The sequence below is a fragment of the Schistocerca nitens genome, chromosome 6, assembly GCF_023898315.1.
Source record: "Schistocerca nitens isolate TAMUIC-IGC-003100 chromosome 6, iqSchNite1.1, whole genome shotgun sequence".
Lineage (NCBI taxonomy): Eukaryota > Metazoa > Arthropoda > Insecta > Orthoptera > Acrididae > Schistocerca > Schistocerca nitens.
The window spans coordinates 662,785,293-662,802,100 of NC_064619.1; positions in this window are offsets into that span (position 1 = coordinate 662,785,293).

A 16,808-nucleotide genomic window follows, 5' to 3' on the forward strand; every position below is an offset into this window, starting at 1 on the left:
ATCCAGAACCAAACGAATTGACCCATCCTTTTTAAGAACAACGTGTAATGGGCTGGTATAAGGGCTGACTGCTGGCTCAATAATGCCCTGATCTAACATGTATTGAAGTTTATTCTTAACCTTGTCTCTGTAAGCCAAAGGAATAGCGTACGTTTTCCCGCGAAATGGTGTGTGTTCTTTTACTTTAAATAAATATTGTAAGCCTTGTATAGTTCCTGTGTGATGACTAAACACTGTAGCATGTGAAGTCAAAATATGGTGCAGCTCTTCTCTTGCAACGTCATCTGGCACTTCAGCTTTTTTAACCTTTTCATTAATTAATTCTTCGCTACTAATTATATCCTCCATCGCGTCTCTGTATCTATTGTCATTGTCATGAATAAACACACTGTCGTCATAATGCTCAACGAAAACATCAGAAGTAAGAAACCTTAAACATTTTGTATCTGATTCAGATCTTGCTAAACACTCGAAAAATTTCAGACATTTCGGCATTCCGGCAACAGTCAAATTCACACTTCCTTCTTTAAAGTTCAAAATTGCCTTATGTGTGTTAAGAAACTCCATACCTAATATAATCTGTGTACTGAGTAATGGAACAATAATAAAATTAGCAGACAATTCGTATCCTTGACAAATGAAATTTAGGTTGGTCTGTTGTTTAACTTCCACACCTTTTCCAGAAATCGCTCCTCGAATTGTAGTTTTAGAAATAGGTAACACAGGACAGGCAATAGTTCTTTCACATATACGAAAAACTGATTCACTAATGACGTTCAATGGGCTCCCAGAATCTAAAACTGCAGTGAACTTATTCTTACCCACACATAGTTCAATAACAGGATGTAAAAATGCGTCTACATTATTCTCCTTTTCGCCTAGCAAAATGTCTCTCATATCTTCCAGGCGTACGTAGTGTAAAGTTGTAGTGTCATTACTTTCTGACCCGTCTATATTGCTGCCAGAAGCCGAAGCTGCTAGTCATTGTCGATTGTTTGCGTCACGTCTTTGATTATTCCCGACATTTCGCGGATCAATTTCTACTATTTCCACTTGTCTCTCTGAATTTCTGTCACGCGGAGGATGCCAATTAGGTCCTTCCTGTCTGTTAGATGCAAATTCTTGGTTGTGTCTGTTATTAAAATTTCTGTTTTCCTGTCTGTTTGCATAACTACTTCTTGTATAATTTCGACTGTCACTTCTGAAATTATTGTTGTATCTACTACCCTGGTCATTTCTGTAGTAAGAATTTCTATTATTGTATGGATAATTTCTGTCTTGATGATACCGATTACTGTTTCCGTATGATTGATCATTCCGGTAAGAATTACCGTTATTATAATTGTCTGTGTAATTTCTGTTAGAACGTCTGTTATTGTCATAAGGCTGGTATCTATTGTCCTGTCTGTTACGTCTGTCATTCTCAAAATTACCCATATAACGCCCGTTCCGATCACTATCCCTTTTCTCTGAAAATCTATCGTAATTACTGTTACTGAAAAAGTTACAAGAAGTCCCGTCGTCGTTGTCATACTCAAGTTCTTGTAACAAAGTCTTAAAAGTCTCAATGTCGTCTTTACATCTTCCGGCTAAAGCAATTTGTCTTATGGATTGTGGCAGCTTAGTTAAACAAATGCGAATTAATTCAGTCGGGCTATAAGGGTTGGAAAGGAACTGATTCTTTCGAATCATGTCTTCAAAATATTTCGCTGGCGTGCGGAACTCAGACTGTTTGAAATTACGCTGCATAATAAGACTGTGTTTGACTCTGTCTTGCGTGTTTTCGGACCAATATGCCGATAGAAATGCATGATAAAAATCATTCAGATTATTACAATCTCTAATGAGTGCGCGCATCCGCGTCGCCGGTTCATTTTCTAAATATCCACACATAAATTCCAGTTTGTGACTTAGTGGCCAATTTGGTGGGAGTGCATACATAAATTGATCTAACCATGCACATGGATGTATGTCATTCTTAGAATTGCGGAAGATATTAAATTTACGAACAGTCAAAAAGTGTTTATAGTCAAAGTTTTCGCCTCGTGGCGACAAAGACCTACCGCGTCTGTCCCAGTCCCAATGTTGATTATTGTCAAGTTCGCGCGCCTGGCGCTCCCTTGTTGCATCCCGTAAATGAAACAAATTATTTTCTTCAAACCCCTCCGCTAACTGTGATTCCAAATTTCTTTTGCTGTCCTTTCCTACGATTTCGCCTTCAATTTGTTTGACTTGCTTTCGTAATGCCTCAACTTCCCTTTTAACGCGTTCATTAAATTTTCCCTGATTTTCAACATGCTTACTTATGTTCTGGTACTCTTCGGTTTCTGCAAATAGTAATGGAGCTGTATCATCTGAATCTCTATCCCCATTTAAACTAAGACTTGTCAATTTATCTGAAATCTCCTCAACTCTTTCCGATAAGTCACCTATTTTTTCTTTCTGTTTACTTACGTCTTCCGTAAGTGTCGCGACTCGGGTTTCAGTATTGACACATTTGGTAGTTAACTGTTCATATTGTTGTGTTAGATTATTTATTCTGTCATTTGGTACGGATTCCTCGATTCTCTCAAATATTTCTTCCTTATCATGTGCACGTTGTAAATTTAACTCTGAAAATTTTTGTACTATCACGTGATCTCTTTCCTCCTGTTCTCTATCCTGTTCCCTTTGTCTAATCTCTATTGCAATTAATCTATTATTGTGAGCATTCAAAATCGGTTGTACTTCTTCTCTGATTTCTTTCTTTAATTCATCTTTCATGTTTTTGAAACATGTCCCTATTCGTGAATCTAACCGTGTTTCCATTGTTCCCATCTGTGTTTTTAATTCAGATCCAAACCGTGTTTCCATTGTTCCCATATCAGTTTTTAATTCAGATCGTAAAGTTCCCATCTCTGTTTTAATTGTTCCTATTTGTGATCCCAGTGATTCCATTGTTCCCCTCTGTGTTTTTAATTCAGATCCAAGCTCGCCCTATTTGTCCAAGAAATTCACAGTGCCGTAGACACTGGCGAGCAGATTGATGCCGTATTCCTGGACTTCAGGAAGGCATTTGATACGGTTCCGCACTTACGTTTAGTGAAAAAAATACGTGCTTACGGAATATCGGACCAGGTTTGTGATTGGATTCAGGATTTCCTAGAAGAAAGAACACAACATGTCATTCTTAACGGTTCAAAATCTGCAGATGTAGAGGTAATTTCGGGAGTACCGCAAGGAAGCGTGATAGGACCTTTATTGTTTACAATATACATAAATGACTTAGTTGACAACATCGGTAGCTCCGTGAGGCTATTTGCAGATGACACGGTTGTCTACAAGAAAGTAGCAACATCAGAAGACTCGTACGTACTCCAGGAAGACCTGCAGAGGATAAATGAATGGTGCGACAGTTGGCAGCTTTCCCTAAACGTAGATAAATGTAATATAATGCGCATACATAGGGGCAGAAATCCATTCCAGTACGATTATGCCATAGGTGGTAAATCATTGGAAGCGGTAACGACCGTAAAATACTTAGGAGTTACTATCCGGAGCGATCTGAAGTGGAATGATCACATAAAACAAATAGTGGGAAAAGCAGGCGCCAGGTTGAGATTCATAGGAAGAATTCTAAGAAAATGTGACTCATCGACGAAAGAAGTAGCTTACAAAACGCTTGTTCGTCCGATTCTTGAGTATTGCTCATCAGTATGGGACCCTTACCAGGTTGGATTAATAGAAGAGATAGACATGATCCAGCGAAAAGCAGCGCGATTCGTCATGGGGACATTTAGTCAGCGCGAGAGCGTTACGGAGATGCTGAACAAGCTCCAGTGGCGGACACTTCAAGAAAGGCGTTACGCAATACGGAGAGGTTTATTATCGAAATTACGAGAGAGCACATTCCGGGAAGAGATGGGCAACATATTACTACCGCCCACATATATCTCGCGTAATGATCACAACGAAAAGATCCGAGAAATTAGAGCAAATACGGAGACTTACAAGCAGTCGTTCTTCCCACGCACAATTCGTGAATGGAACAGGGAAGGGGGATCAGATAGTGGTACAATAAGTACCCTCCGCCACACACCGTAAGGTGGCTCGCGGAGTATAGATGTAGATGTAGAAACCGGTTTTCCATTTTTAATATAGCACTCATCAACTGCTCCATAGTAACTGATTCGAAACTCCTTTCGCCCCTAACATTTCCCGCAAAACCAGTTTCCTTCGTCATAGCTGTAAAGCTATCTGTGTTCGATACTATTTCAGACTCTTCTATCATTAATCTCGTATTCTGTGAATTTCCTGATTGAGAAAAATTTTGAAATGGTTCCGGACTATTTTCCCGACTTATTAAATTGTTTTCCACTCCATTATTCATCATACTGTTGTCCTGTGTTGGCGAGTTCGCCATGTCAACAATTTCGTCATTCTCACTGTCCATCATTTTTGCCTTTTTCATCGACCGCATAATCATTTACAAAACATACAAAACTCGTCACAATATGAAAATTACACACAATGACTCTTTATCTCCAACAATACCATTCACACGAAATGTTTCCCTCAAACACGATAAACGAACAATTGAAATAATTGCACTAAATTGTCAAACCCATAGACAAGACAACAAAATAAAATTTTGAAAAAAAAATACCATTAGAAGAATGACAATTACCAAATCTACATATGCAAAATAGACTACAATTACTAAACTACCAATTACTACAACAATACTACTGTCTACTATTTTTACAATCAGAAGATTCCAAGGGACGATCCGAAGCAGCGGTCGCCACGTGCATGGGGGCTTAATTAAAATAAAATGCAAATAATTTTAATTTTTGGTAGCTGTATGTCCGATTACGCTATGTCTCGTAAACGGTTGGCCCTGACTAGTATTATTACGCTATCTGACTGCATAGAACAATAACAAAGAATGAAATGGAAATTTTCATTAACACAATTAATTAATTAAGTCCCCAGCAACTATAAAACCTACGAAACCAAAGCACAAGTGTAACTGTTCTGTGTGTGGAAGTATGACTCAACGTACGCATCTGGCACGGTTCTTCTTCAATAACACAAGAAATTTTAAATATCATTTATACTGAATTAATTAAAGAAAATAAAAATACCATAATTACTCAAGAAAACCAGAATTACACTCTAATACAAGAACACAAGCCAGATGCTTTGTTGACTGAACCTGTAATGACGCATTATTCAGGACATTGAAATAATGAGAAAGAAAAGAAAAGTAGTTTGTTACCTTAATTTATATTGATGAAAAGCACTCTAGACATTACAATCTCTCCACACTGACTCGCTACTATCACATCTCAACAAGAACTTTTCAGTATCACATCTCAGCAAGCACTGCCTACTAGCTCATCTCAACAAACACTCCTCACTACGACATCTCAGCACTGACTACCACGAGTTCTCCCAAAGCACTGCCCACTACGAGTTCTCAATAATCACTGCCAGTGGAGGCGGCGGAACAATACTCTCTAGCGCGATCTCTGGCGCTGTGGCTCAGTGTAGCCACCTTTCATATGCCCTTCCTCCACAGGCTAGAATTTGATGGTATTTTTGCCAGCATTGGTGGTGAAAATACCACCAAATTCGTCAAAAAAATACAGACAAAAATAAAAGATAATATTCATGCGTAAATATCATATAACTAGATAAAATTTTGGCTTTGCACTGACCTTTCAATAACCTAATATATAAAATACAGTAAGCAATACAAATTCTTTCATACATGTGACTTTACATAACAGTTTACACAAGTATTATGTGGTTAAACAGTTCAATCAATAGCGTCAGCAATGACGAATATGTGCAGGTAAGAGTCTCATAACTTTTCACAAACAGTAATACACAAAAAAATCAGTTTATACAAATATTCACATAAACGCTTTCCATAGCTCAAGAATAAGCAGTTGACAGTTCCAGCAGTAGCACCCAGCAATGGTCAACAGGTGCAAATACCAACAAGTGACATTTTTTCAGTAGAAACAGTCCATCAGTGGCACACAGTAATGTTGAATAGGTGCAGACACCAACAAGTAACACCATTTCAGTATAAGCAGTTCCATTAGTGGCACCAGCAATGTTGAGCAGGTGCACACAGCAACAGGTGACATCTTTTCAGTAGAAGCAGTCCATCAGTGGCACCCAGCAATGTTGAGCAGGTGCAGACACCAACAGGTGACATATTTTCAGTAGAAGCAGTCCATCAGTGGCACCCAGCAATGTTGAGCAGGTGCAGACACCAACAGGTGACATCTTTTCAGTAGAAGCAGTCCATCAGTGGCACCCAGCAATGTTGAGCAGGTGCAGACATCAACAAGTAACACCATTTCAGTAGAAGCAGTCCATCAGTGGCACCCAGCAATGTTAAGCAGGTGCAGACAGCAACAAGTAACACCATTTCAGTAGAAGCAGTCCATCAGTGGCACCCAGCAATGTTGAGCAGGTGCAGACATCAACAAGTAACACCATTTCAGTAGAAGCAGTCCATCGGTGGCACCCAGTAATGTTGACCAGGTGCTGACCGCAGTCCATAAAATTCACTATCACTAATCACACTGTTCATCAGCAGAAATTAAACATGTCCTAGTGGCACCAATCATGTAGAAAAAGTGCAAATAACAGTTCATAATATTCCCTATCACTAATCACACAGTTCATCAGCTGTTATCAAAGCTATAAGGAAGTGGTTACCCTCAGCTTGTTCCAATTTTTACAGGCGCGGCATGAAGGCTCTGGTTCATTGCTGGCAAAAGTGCATAACGGATAGCGATGACTATGTGGAAAAATGACAATCTGTACCTGAAATATTCCTCTATTTAGCTGTGCTGTTGTGATTTACGTACCTTCTGTAGTTTCCGTGAACAGACATAGGGGGCATTACTTTTCGGGACGACCATCGTATTTGTCTACAAAAGACAGAAGGATAAATAAAGAAAAACTGAAAATAGTAATGAACAAGCAGATGGTGCAAATCGCTTACCGCATTTACTGTAACAATTTCATAGTTTCAAATGCCTTGTTTTATCATGACGCTTCGACGTCGTCTGCAGTGTTATTGCAATGTAATTAATTAGAACAGAGTATTCGACAATCTGAATAAGTGCAAAAGAAAACGCAAAAAACTATTGTTGGCTGTAACTTCTTATCCTGTTATCTTAAAACGTAAATAAAGTGGAATCTGAACTATGATACTGTGGCGACAAAGCATAATGCCGTTGCTTTTCACACCTTTAAGCCAGCTTCAGTTCCTGCTATCAAATTGTTAAGATGTCTATAGAACGCGTGTGCAAATATTCAAGATACGTCCGAAGGTGATCTATCCGTAGTAGCAAAGTAACAACACTCCAAATATGCTAAGCGTTTTACGAGTTAAAATGTGTCCTCCCAAAATCACGTGACTTGAGCTGCAGGATATGTTGCGGACAGAATTCTCGTTCTGCGCATCCGAATGCTCACTCCATTTATACTTTATGGGTAGGTCCATCCGGAGAACAGTTTGTTGCGCCTTATACCACACGTCATCAGAAAGACTGGGCCACGTCCAGAATTTTCCTACCATGGTCATGGCTGACACCGGTCCTTCCCCTGTCCCATCGGGAGTAGAAAGCCTGTGCTCCGGTCCCGCAGTATTTCACTACTACGTAGAGGTAAATCTCTTGCGTAGCATCAGATCGTGGTTGGCGTTTAAGGGGGATGGAAGCAGAAGCTTGTTCATCAGCGAGGGTGGTGGTGGCAATGGACATTATAAAATGTTGGTTCCGTCCTCTTGTTTACAATTGTCATTTGTAGTAGCTAGTTCATCTGCAATGATTTCGTGGATGGGATGAACAATTTTTCGTACAAACGGACACAAAACCAGAATGAACGAACAACACAAATTACCAAAGATCGCATTTTGTAGCTGACATTATTGAGATGATAATACCAACTTACCACATTTCTCTGGATATAATGATGTTAGAGGTGACTATATCGATCATGTTAACACAGGAACAACTCTCACTGAATTTTGTAAACCTGTAAAAATTTATAATTAGGGCAGATACCACGGTGGAATCTGTTCCACCCTTTCCAGGCAGGCGAAGAAAGTGCCCGGACTTTTTACGAAACCTTAGCTCGTCCACCACAAACGCTAGAGAGCTCTTTATGTCAAAAACTGTGAGTGTCACGTAGTTGGGAGTCTGTCACATAGTTGGGGAGTCTTACAGTGATGGAGGGAACTGTGGGAGGCAATTTTATTTAATAGATGGGATAAATCACAATGTTCAAAGGGCACTAATAATGTTCATAAATTCGTAAATGCGAAAGAAGAATACAAATGAAAGTTATAGACAGATCGCTTCTCTCATCATGATCATACAATACAAACATTCCATTCCATTCCACAAACATACACACAATACATACATGTAGTATTACAAATAGTGAAATGGAGTATGTTGTAAATAAACAAAACGAAACTGTCTATGCCGCGCGGGGTAGCCGTGCGGTCAGGGGCGTATTGTCACGGTTCGCGCGCTTTCCCCCATTGGAGGTTCGAGTCCTCCCTCGGGCATGGGTGTGTGTGTTGTTCTTAGTGTAAGTTAGATTACGTAGTTATAGGCTTAGGGACCGATGACCTCATCAGTTTGGTCCCATAAGAACTTACCACAAATTTCCAATTTCCGAAATCTCTATGCCAACTTTCTATCATGTCGACGTCATCTCGTTGCAGGTCTACAGCAGTAACAATTGGAGGATCCCTTGATCGAAGTCTGTTGATGTGTTCATCTTCAGAGAAAAAAATGAATAGGGAGCTGGGCGTTATTTTGTGCTTTGCTATGCTCTCTGACTAACCTGTGCTGCCAGCACGAATGAGTGGATAGAATATGACTACCAAGGGGACGCCACGACGTTGGCATCACAGATTTACTTGGAACTTTGTACACCTTCAGTAGGCCACCTAAACAACATAATGTGCTAGTAGTAAGGTGCAGTCCCAGACAACTTCGACAAAATCGCACGAGAAGTTTTACGTGTGTATTATGTGCCGGATATATCTGTGTGTAGATGCTGAACGTTGCAGAATTCATGATGATCAAGACGGAGCCTGCACGGTAGCTGAGCGTGTTTGGTCAGAGGGTTAGCTGCCATCTTCAACTAAAAACTAAGTGAATGGATCGCCGATGAACTTGAACAAGCGTCATGGGACGTCCGCCCCGAACAAATTCAACGACCGATAACGAATTAAATGAGATCAACAAAAAAGGGAAAAAATTTGTTAAAATGGTTCAAATGGCTCTGAGCACTATGGGACTTAACATCTGAGGTCATCAGTCCCCTAGAACGTAGAACTACTTAAACCTAACTAACCTGAGGATATCACACACATCCATGCCCGAGGCAGGATTCGAACCTGCGACCGTAGCGATCGCGCGGTTCCAAACTGAAGCGCCTAGAACCGCTCGGTCACGCAGGCCGGCAAAAAAAAATTGTTAGTGTTCGAGCTACAATTATACGCACGTGTATGAGCCGCTGTCCGACTCCCACTCAAACCTAATTTTTAATCTATACTTTTTTCATCACTGGTCATATTATTTAATTTATATGACATTTGTCCGCAGCTCGTGGTCGTGCGGTAGCGTTCTCGCTTCCCACGCCCGGGTTCCCGGGTTCGATTCCCGGCGGGGTCAGGGATTTTCTCTGCCTCGTGATGACTGGGTGTTGTGTGCTGTCCTTAGGTTAGTTAGGTTTAAGTAGTTCTAAGTTCTAGGGGACTGATGACCATAGATGTTAAGTCCCATAGTGCTCAGAGCCATTTGAATTTTTATATGACATTTGAGAGGTAATATAATTTTAAAAAAAGCACGTGTATTTGCATGAAGTTTTGGGGAATTTCATGTTATTTGACCTCTTACTATTTTTAATTAAATTTAATTAGTAGAAGAAACATATTTATAACTATCGACAAGTAAATGAAAAAACGCATAGAGTTTTCCTGAAAATGTATGCCTGTCGTGATTTGCGATTTCCCTTATACATGCTGTAAGTAGGCTGTTTAGGCTTTTATGTTGGTAACGTCACGTAGCGCTCTGTATGAAAATCACTGGTTGTGCTGTGTGCCGTCTGTTGCAAGTAGGCTGTTTAGGTTTTTATGTTGGTAACGTCACGTAGCGCTCTGCATGAAAATCACTGGCTGTGCTGTGTGCCGTCTGTTGCTGGTTGGCATTGTTGGAACATTCGCTATTGTAGCGTTGGGCAGTTGGATGTGAACAGCGCGTAGCGTTGTGCAGTTGGAGGTGAGCCGCCAGCAGTGGTGGATGTGGGGAGAGAGATGGCAGAATTTTGAGAGCGGACGAAAGAGTAAATTTGTAATACTGGATATCATGATACATTGTTTGTTCTCTATCAAAATCTTTCATTTGCTAACTATGCCTATCAGTAGTTAGTGCCTTCAGTAGTTAGAATCTTTTATTTAGCTGGCAGTATTGGCACTCGCTGTATTGCAGTAGTTCGAGTAACGAAGATTTTTGTGAGGTAAGTGATTCATGAAAGGTATAGGTTATTGTTAGTCAGGGCCATTCTTTTGTAGGGATTATTGAAAGTCAGATTGCGTTGCGCTAAAAATATTGTGTGTCAGTTTAGTGTTGATCAGGATAAGTAAAGAGAGAAATGCCTGAGTACGTTCAGTTCTGCTCAGCTGTTTGAAAATTAAATAACGTAAGAGGTTTATCAGCACAATAATTCAATAATTTTTCTAAGGGGATGTTTCAATGCAATCTGGTAAGATACCCGGAATTACCTTGTCCCTCAACGCTTCGAGCTGCAGACACACAGGCAGGCCCCATTTGGCAGTTAACATACGTAGTGGTGAGCATTGCTAACGTAGCAAGAACAAATAGTGTAGGTGCAATTTTTTTAATATCACAGAATTTACACTTGTACTGCAAAAATGGAGATTTGAGCGAAAGCCGCCTCATACACGTTCGTCTTACGAAGCTCGAACGCTAACCATTTTTTTTTTTTTTTTTGTAATTCATTGTATTTCTTCGGGTTCATCGTTGACCCAGTCACTCAGTGTTTTTATTACAGAAAGCAAATAGCCCTCTGCCCGAACACGCTCAGCTACCGTGTCGGCTTCCACTTGACCACCATGAATTCTAACGTCCGACACCTATGCACAGATACATCACTTACATGATGGACGGGTAAAACTTATCTAGAGATTTTCTCAGAATTGCCAGAGTGGTGCACATTACTGCTTGCACATTATGGTGTTTTAATGGCCTACTAAAGGTGAACAAAGTTTGAAATAAATCCGTGATCACAACGTCGCGGCCTCTGCTTGTAAGTACAGGTAGCCAACGGACAGGTCCAGTTTCCGTTGTCCCAGATATCATTCTCATGGTTCTATTCAATTCCATGTCGATTTTACGAGTCCCAGTGCAGATGCACGTAGAATGGATGACGTGCTACATAGCTTTTGAACTGTATTGTTTCTGCATGAAATGTATTCGCAGTTGCGAATATGGAGAACCATCATGTGTGTAATGGAATGACGACAATGAAAATTCATGCGGAACTGGGACCCGAGGTATCGCAGCCTCCTAACAGACAACTTTCCATAATGCTAGAAGACGCTCCTCTGTAGACTAAGAGGAACCTGTAGTACCAACTTGATGGCTGTCCAGCCCATAGCGCACGAAGTATTACAGCATGTCTTCAGAAATTGTTTCCAAATCGTTGGATTAGACGCAGAGGACCTGACCTTGGCCGTCCCGTTCCCCGGATTTGACGCCTGTAGACTTTTTTGTGTGGGGAAAGCTGAAAGAAGCTGTCTACACGGACATACACTATGTGATCAAAAGTATCCGGACACCTGGCTGAAAATGACTTTCAAATTCGTGGCGCCCTTCATCGGTAATGATGGAATTCAGTATGGTGTTGGCCCACTCTTAGCCTTGATGACACCTTCCATTCTCGCAGGCATACGTTCAATTAGGTGCTGGAAGGTTTCTGGGGAATGGCAGCCCATTCTTCACGGAGTGCTGCACTGAATAGAGGTATCGATATCGGTCGGTGAGCCTGGCACGAAGTGGGCGTTCCAAAACATCCCAAAGATGTGCTACAGGTTTCAGGTCAGGACTCTGTGCAGGCCAGTCCATTACGGTAATGTTATTGTTGTGTAACCACTCCGCCACAGGCCGTGCATTATGAACAGGTTCGATCGTGTTGAAAGATGCAATCGCCGTCCCCAAAGTGCTCTTCAACAGTGGGAAGCAAGAAGGTGCTTAAAACATCAATGTAGGCCTATGCCGCGATAGTGCTATGCAAAAAAACAAGCGGTGCAAGCCCCCTCCATGAAAAACACTACCACACCATAACAGCACCACCTCCGAATTTTAGTGTCGGCACTACACACGCTGGCAGATGACGTTCAACGGGAATTCGCCATACCCACACGCTGCCATCGGATCGTCACATTGTGTACCGTGATTCGTCACACCACAAAACGTTTCTCCACTGTTCAGTTGTCCAATGTTTACGCTCCTTACACGAAGAGAAGCGTCGTTTGGCATTTACTGGCGTGACGTGTGGCTTATGAGCAGCCTCTCGACCATGAAATCCAAGTTTTGTCACCTCCCGCCTAACTGTCATCGTACTTGCAGTGGATCCCGATGCAGTTTGGAATTCATGTGTGATGGTCTGGATAGATGTCTGCCTATTACACATTACGATCCTCTTCAACCCTCGGCGGTCTCTGTCAGTCAACAGATGAGGTGACCTGTACGCTTTTGTGCTGTACGTGTCGCTTCACGTTTGCACTTCACTATCACATTGAAAATAGTGGATCTAGGTAAGTTTAGGAGTGTGGAAATCTCCCGTACAGACGTATGACAAAAGTGACACCCATTCACCTGATCACGTTCGAAGTCCGTGAGTTCCGCGGAGCGCCGTCTTCCGCTCTCTCACGATGTCTAATGACTATTGAGGTCGCTTATATGGAGTACCTAGCAGTAGGGGACAGCACAATGCACTTAATATGAAAAACGTATGTTTTTGCGGATGTCCGGATACTTTTGATCACATAGTACACCAACTGCACCGGACGATATGCAACGACGTATCACTGCAGCTTGCTTGCACATCTCCGCGTATGCAGTGCTCGTTCCATGCCAGACAGTAAGTGTGCATTGCCGCTGCCGGTGGTCATTTTGAACACAACCTGTGATGTTCACTCGTCTCGTTACTGGTCAGAATCCACATAATTAGTGTATGCACTTGTTCTTTAGTGCGTGCTACCACAGGTATTGTAGAAGTGTCGGTGTTGAAACTTTTCAAAATATGATACCTCGTAAACAGCTCACACTGGACTTCTGTAACAAACATCACTCTCATTCTACTTTACCCTACTTTTAGTTTCTTAACGTCAGTAGGAATTGTTCCATTTAAAAAAGTGTATCGTTGCACAAAAGTATACTTTCTAAGTATTATTACAATCTGTTGGTTGGGTAATAAACGAACCCCAGAGTACCTGTCCATTCTCTGAAAACTGCACATCAATAACACTTTCCTTTTCCGCAATATTTGCGGGACACGTTTTAGATGATTCGCCGTGTATTGTTTCTGGTTCGGAGTTAGCCGCTGTTTTTGTCAGCTGCTGTTTGTGACTGAGGGTCGTATCCAAGTTAAGTCCCCAGGTACTTCGATGTCATATTATGGGAGAGTAAATGGTTGTTATCTTAAATCGATGGCTCTTTATTTGTAGTCTTATTATTCAAGTGAAAGCACGTAAGTACTGTCTTTGTTGGGCTCGGCAATAGCCTCCAATCCCGGAACAAGTTACTCGTCATGGTAAGAGGGTATGTCAGTGTGCTTTCAGTTTCATCCATGTCTTTATGTTGTGTGGCCACAGCCCAATCGTCAGCATATCCAAATTTTAAATATTTCAGGCATATCAGCGATGTACATGCAGTGGTTCCCAACCTGGGGGTAATTACTCCCTGATGGGTAAAATGAAATTTTATGAGGCGTAAAAACTTAACAATTCGATTCTGTTTCAGTCACGAAACTAAATTATATTTTAAGATCATTAATATTATCACAATTTTACAAAATTGTAATTTTTATTATATAAGTTATCAATAATTACTTTCCAGAATGAAATTTTCACTCTGCAGCAGAGTGTACGCTGATATGAAACTCCCTTTTGGATTAAAACTGTGTGCCGCACCGATACTCGAACTCGGGACCTTGCCTTTCGCGGGCAAGTGCTCTACCAACTTTTTGTTTGTATTTGATCGTAGTGAACGTCACATGATATCCGTTTAAGTTCGTTGCTGATGCTTTCACTCAGTTTTTTTTTTATTACAGAGGCCAGCCAGCTCTTTGAACGAACACGTTGAGCTACCGTGTCGGCACCGACTGAGCTACCCAAGCACAACTCGCGACCTGTCCTCACAGCGTCAATTCTGCCAGTACCTCGTCTCCTACCTTCCAGACTTCGCAGAAGAGCTTCTGTGAGGTCCCGAGTTCGGGTCTCGGTCCGGCACACAGTTTTAATCTGCCAGGAAGTATCAATAATTACTTTCTCTCAGTTAGTAACATCAATGCGTTGGAGGTTACAGATTCCTCACACAGTCCACCCACTGCACACATATGTTGTGCTTTGTCCTGTACATCGCTAATGATAAGAGTGAGACATACACGTAACAAATGCTAAAGATCTCAAGAAAATGTCTTTTCCGAGCTGTAGATGGTACCCGCAGTAGCCCAGAGATTGCTTATTTCTTGCTTCGAAACAGATACATGAATTAATTGACGGCACGACACAGCAGTAGCTACACAAGGTCTACTATAGAGCTATTATTATTATTAGTGGCTGTGGTCAGACACAAAGCATTAACAGCCTGAAGTCTTTCAATTTCTGCCAGTTCAGAAGTAAGGAGTGCAGCAATCAAATGATTTAACAAACAATAAGTATAGTGCACACATTTTAACTTGGTTGATTATAAATGAGGTTGCAGTGTGCAGGTCAAGCAAATGCCACAGTAGAGACGAGGGGGAAGTTTGCTGATATTTAGCTTTATTTTCTGTTTTGAAGGAATTGAGGTTAGCACTTGAGATGCCCCACGAATTCCTTCATCTTTCACTTCTAACACGCACACAAACGAAATATCACTCGTCTTTCATCATTGAAAGAATAAAAGTGTTCAAAGAAAAGTCTTTCATTCTACAGTTTATATGGTGCTAAAGTTGGTGATAATGTGGGGGAGGGGGCGCAAAAGACGGCCGGGGGGGGGGGGGGGTTGTTGGGGGCGGGGTACTAGCTAATGTCTAATTACACTCAGGGGTAATGGTCTAAGAAAGATTGTAAAACCACTGTGCTAAAAGCTAATTCGCCTCCCCGTGGTGCACCCTGGGTAACGCCAAATGAATTGAGTGCCTAGGCGGCCGCCTAGGGCGGCAAAAATTTAGGGGCAGCAAAAGGCGGAAAAAGCTAATTTCAGATCAAACAGCGAACAAATAAACATGAGCAAATGAGGAGAAAAATGTAACAGACGAAATATTAAAACACCGAATTGTTTTCAAAAGTACACAGAAGAGTTACTTAAAAAGTCTTTAGTTAGTTCGACGAAAGTAAACACAGTGCGTCTGACCTTGATTGATCTCTGTGAAGCATTGGAGCTGGGTAGTCCACTGGCTTGGATTTTATAGCATACCACCCCCCCCCCCCCCCCCCCACCATCACCACCGCTTATTGTTTTTGTGTCTACAGCTCATTTGTCAAGCGTCAGTTGTATTGAATGGTTCTGTTGATGTTTTTTGTTCTACTGTTATTTCCTCTGGGTAGTCGATCATGTCTTCACAAGGTAGGTTTTGTACTCATCTAAAGGATAAGTGCATATAATCGTACCCATACACAAAAATGAGTTGGTGTCTGTGTAAGTGTGTCTCTGTTAGATTCGCATCACGAGAAAAGAACTACATTGTCTTTCCTCAAATTAGCTGTCGTTTTCTTCAAATTTGACTTAAACGTAAGTAATAACAAGGATTCCGGGCGGGAAGGAGCGCCGGTCCCCGGCACGAATCCACCCGGCGGACTTGTGTCGTGGTCCGGTTAGCCGGCCAGTCTGTGGATGGTTTTTAGGCGGTTTTCCATCTGCCTCGGCAAATGCGGGCTGGTTCCCCTTATTCCGGCTCAGCCACACTATGTCAGCGATTGCTGCGCAAACAAGTTCTTCACGTACGCGTACAGCACCATTACTCTACCACGCAAACATAGGGGTTACACTCGTCTGGTGTTAGACGTTCCCTTGGGGGATCCGCCGGGGGCCGAACTGCACAATAACCCTGGGTTCGGTGTGGGGCGGCGGAGGGGTGAAGTGGACTGCGGTAGTCGTCGTGGGGTTGCGGACCACTGCGGCCGCGGCGGGGACGGAGCCTCTCCGTCGTTTCTAGGTCCCCGGTTAATATAACATAACATAATAACAAGGAAGATAATGACATGACTTGTCTATCGATGGGACGTAATTGGTTTAAAAGGAATTGAGAACAAAGCATGAAAACTGAGGAGTGTCCCCAGAAAACGAGCACGTCTGGTCACCTTAGTTTAATAATTAAAAGTATAATAGGAGATTTGCATTGTTATGACGTTGGCTGTTGGTGGTGATTAGATGGGCAGAAGATATCGAGGAGACCAATGGTAGTAAAAAAAGGGGGCGTCATTTTTAAATTCTCATCTAGACTGGCAAAACATCTAGCAATGGTCCTGAATGAACTAGAATAACTGGTAGTCG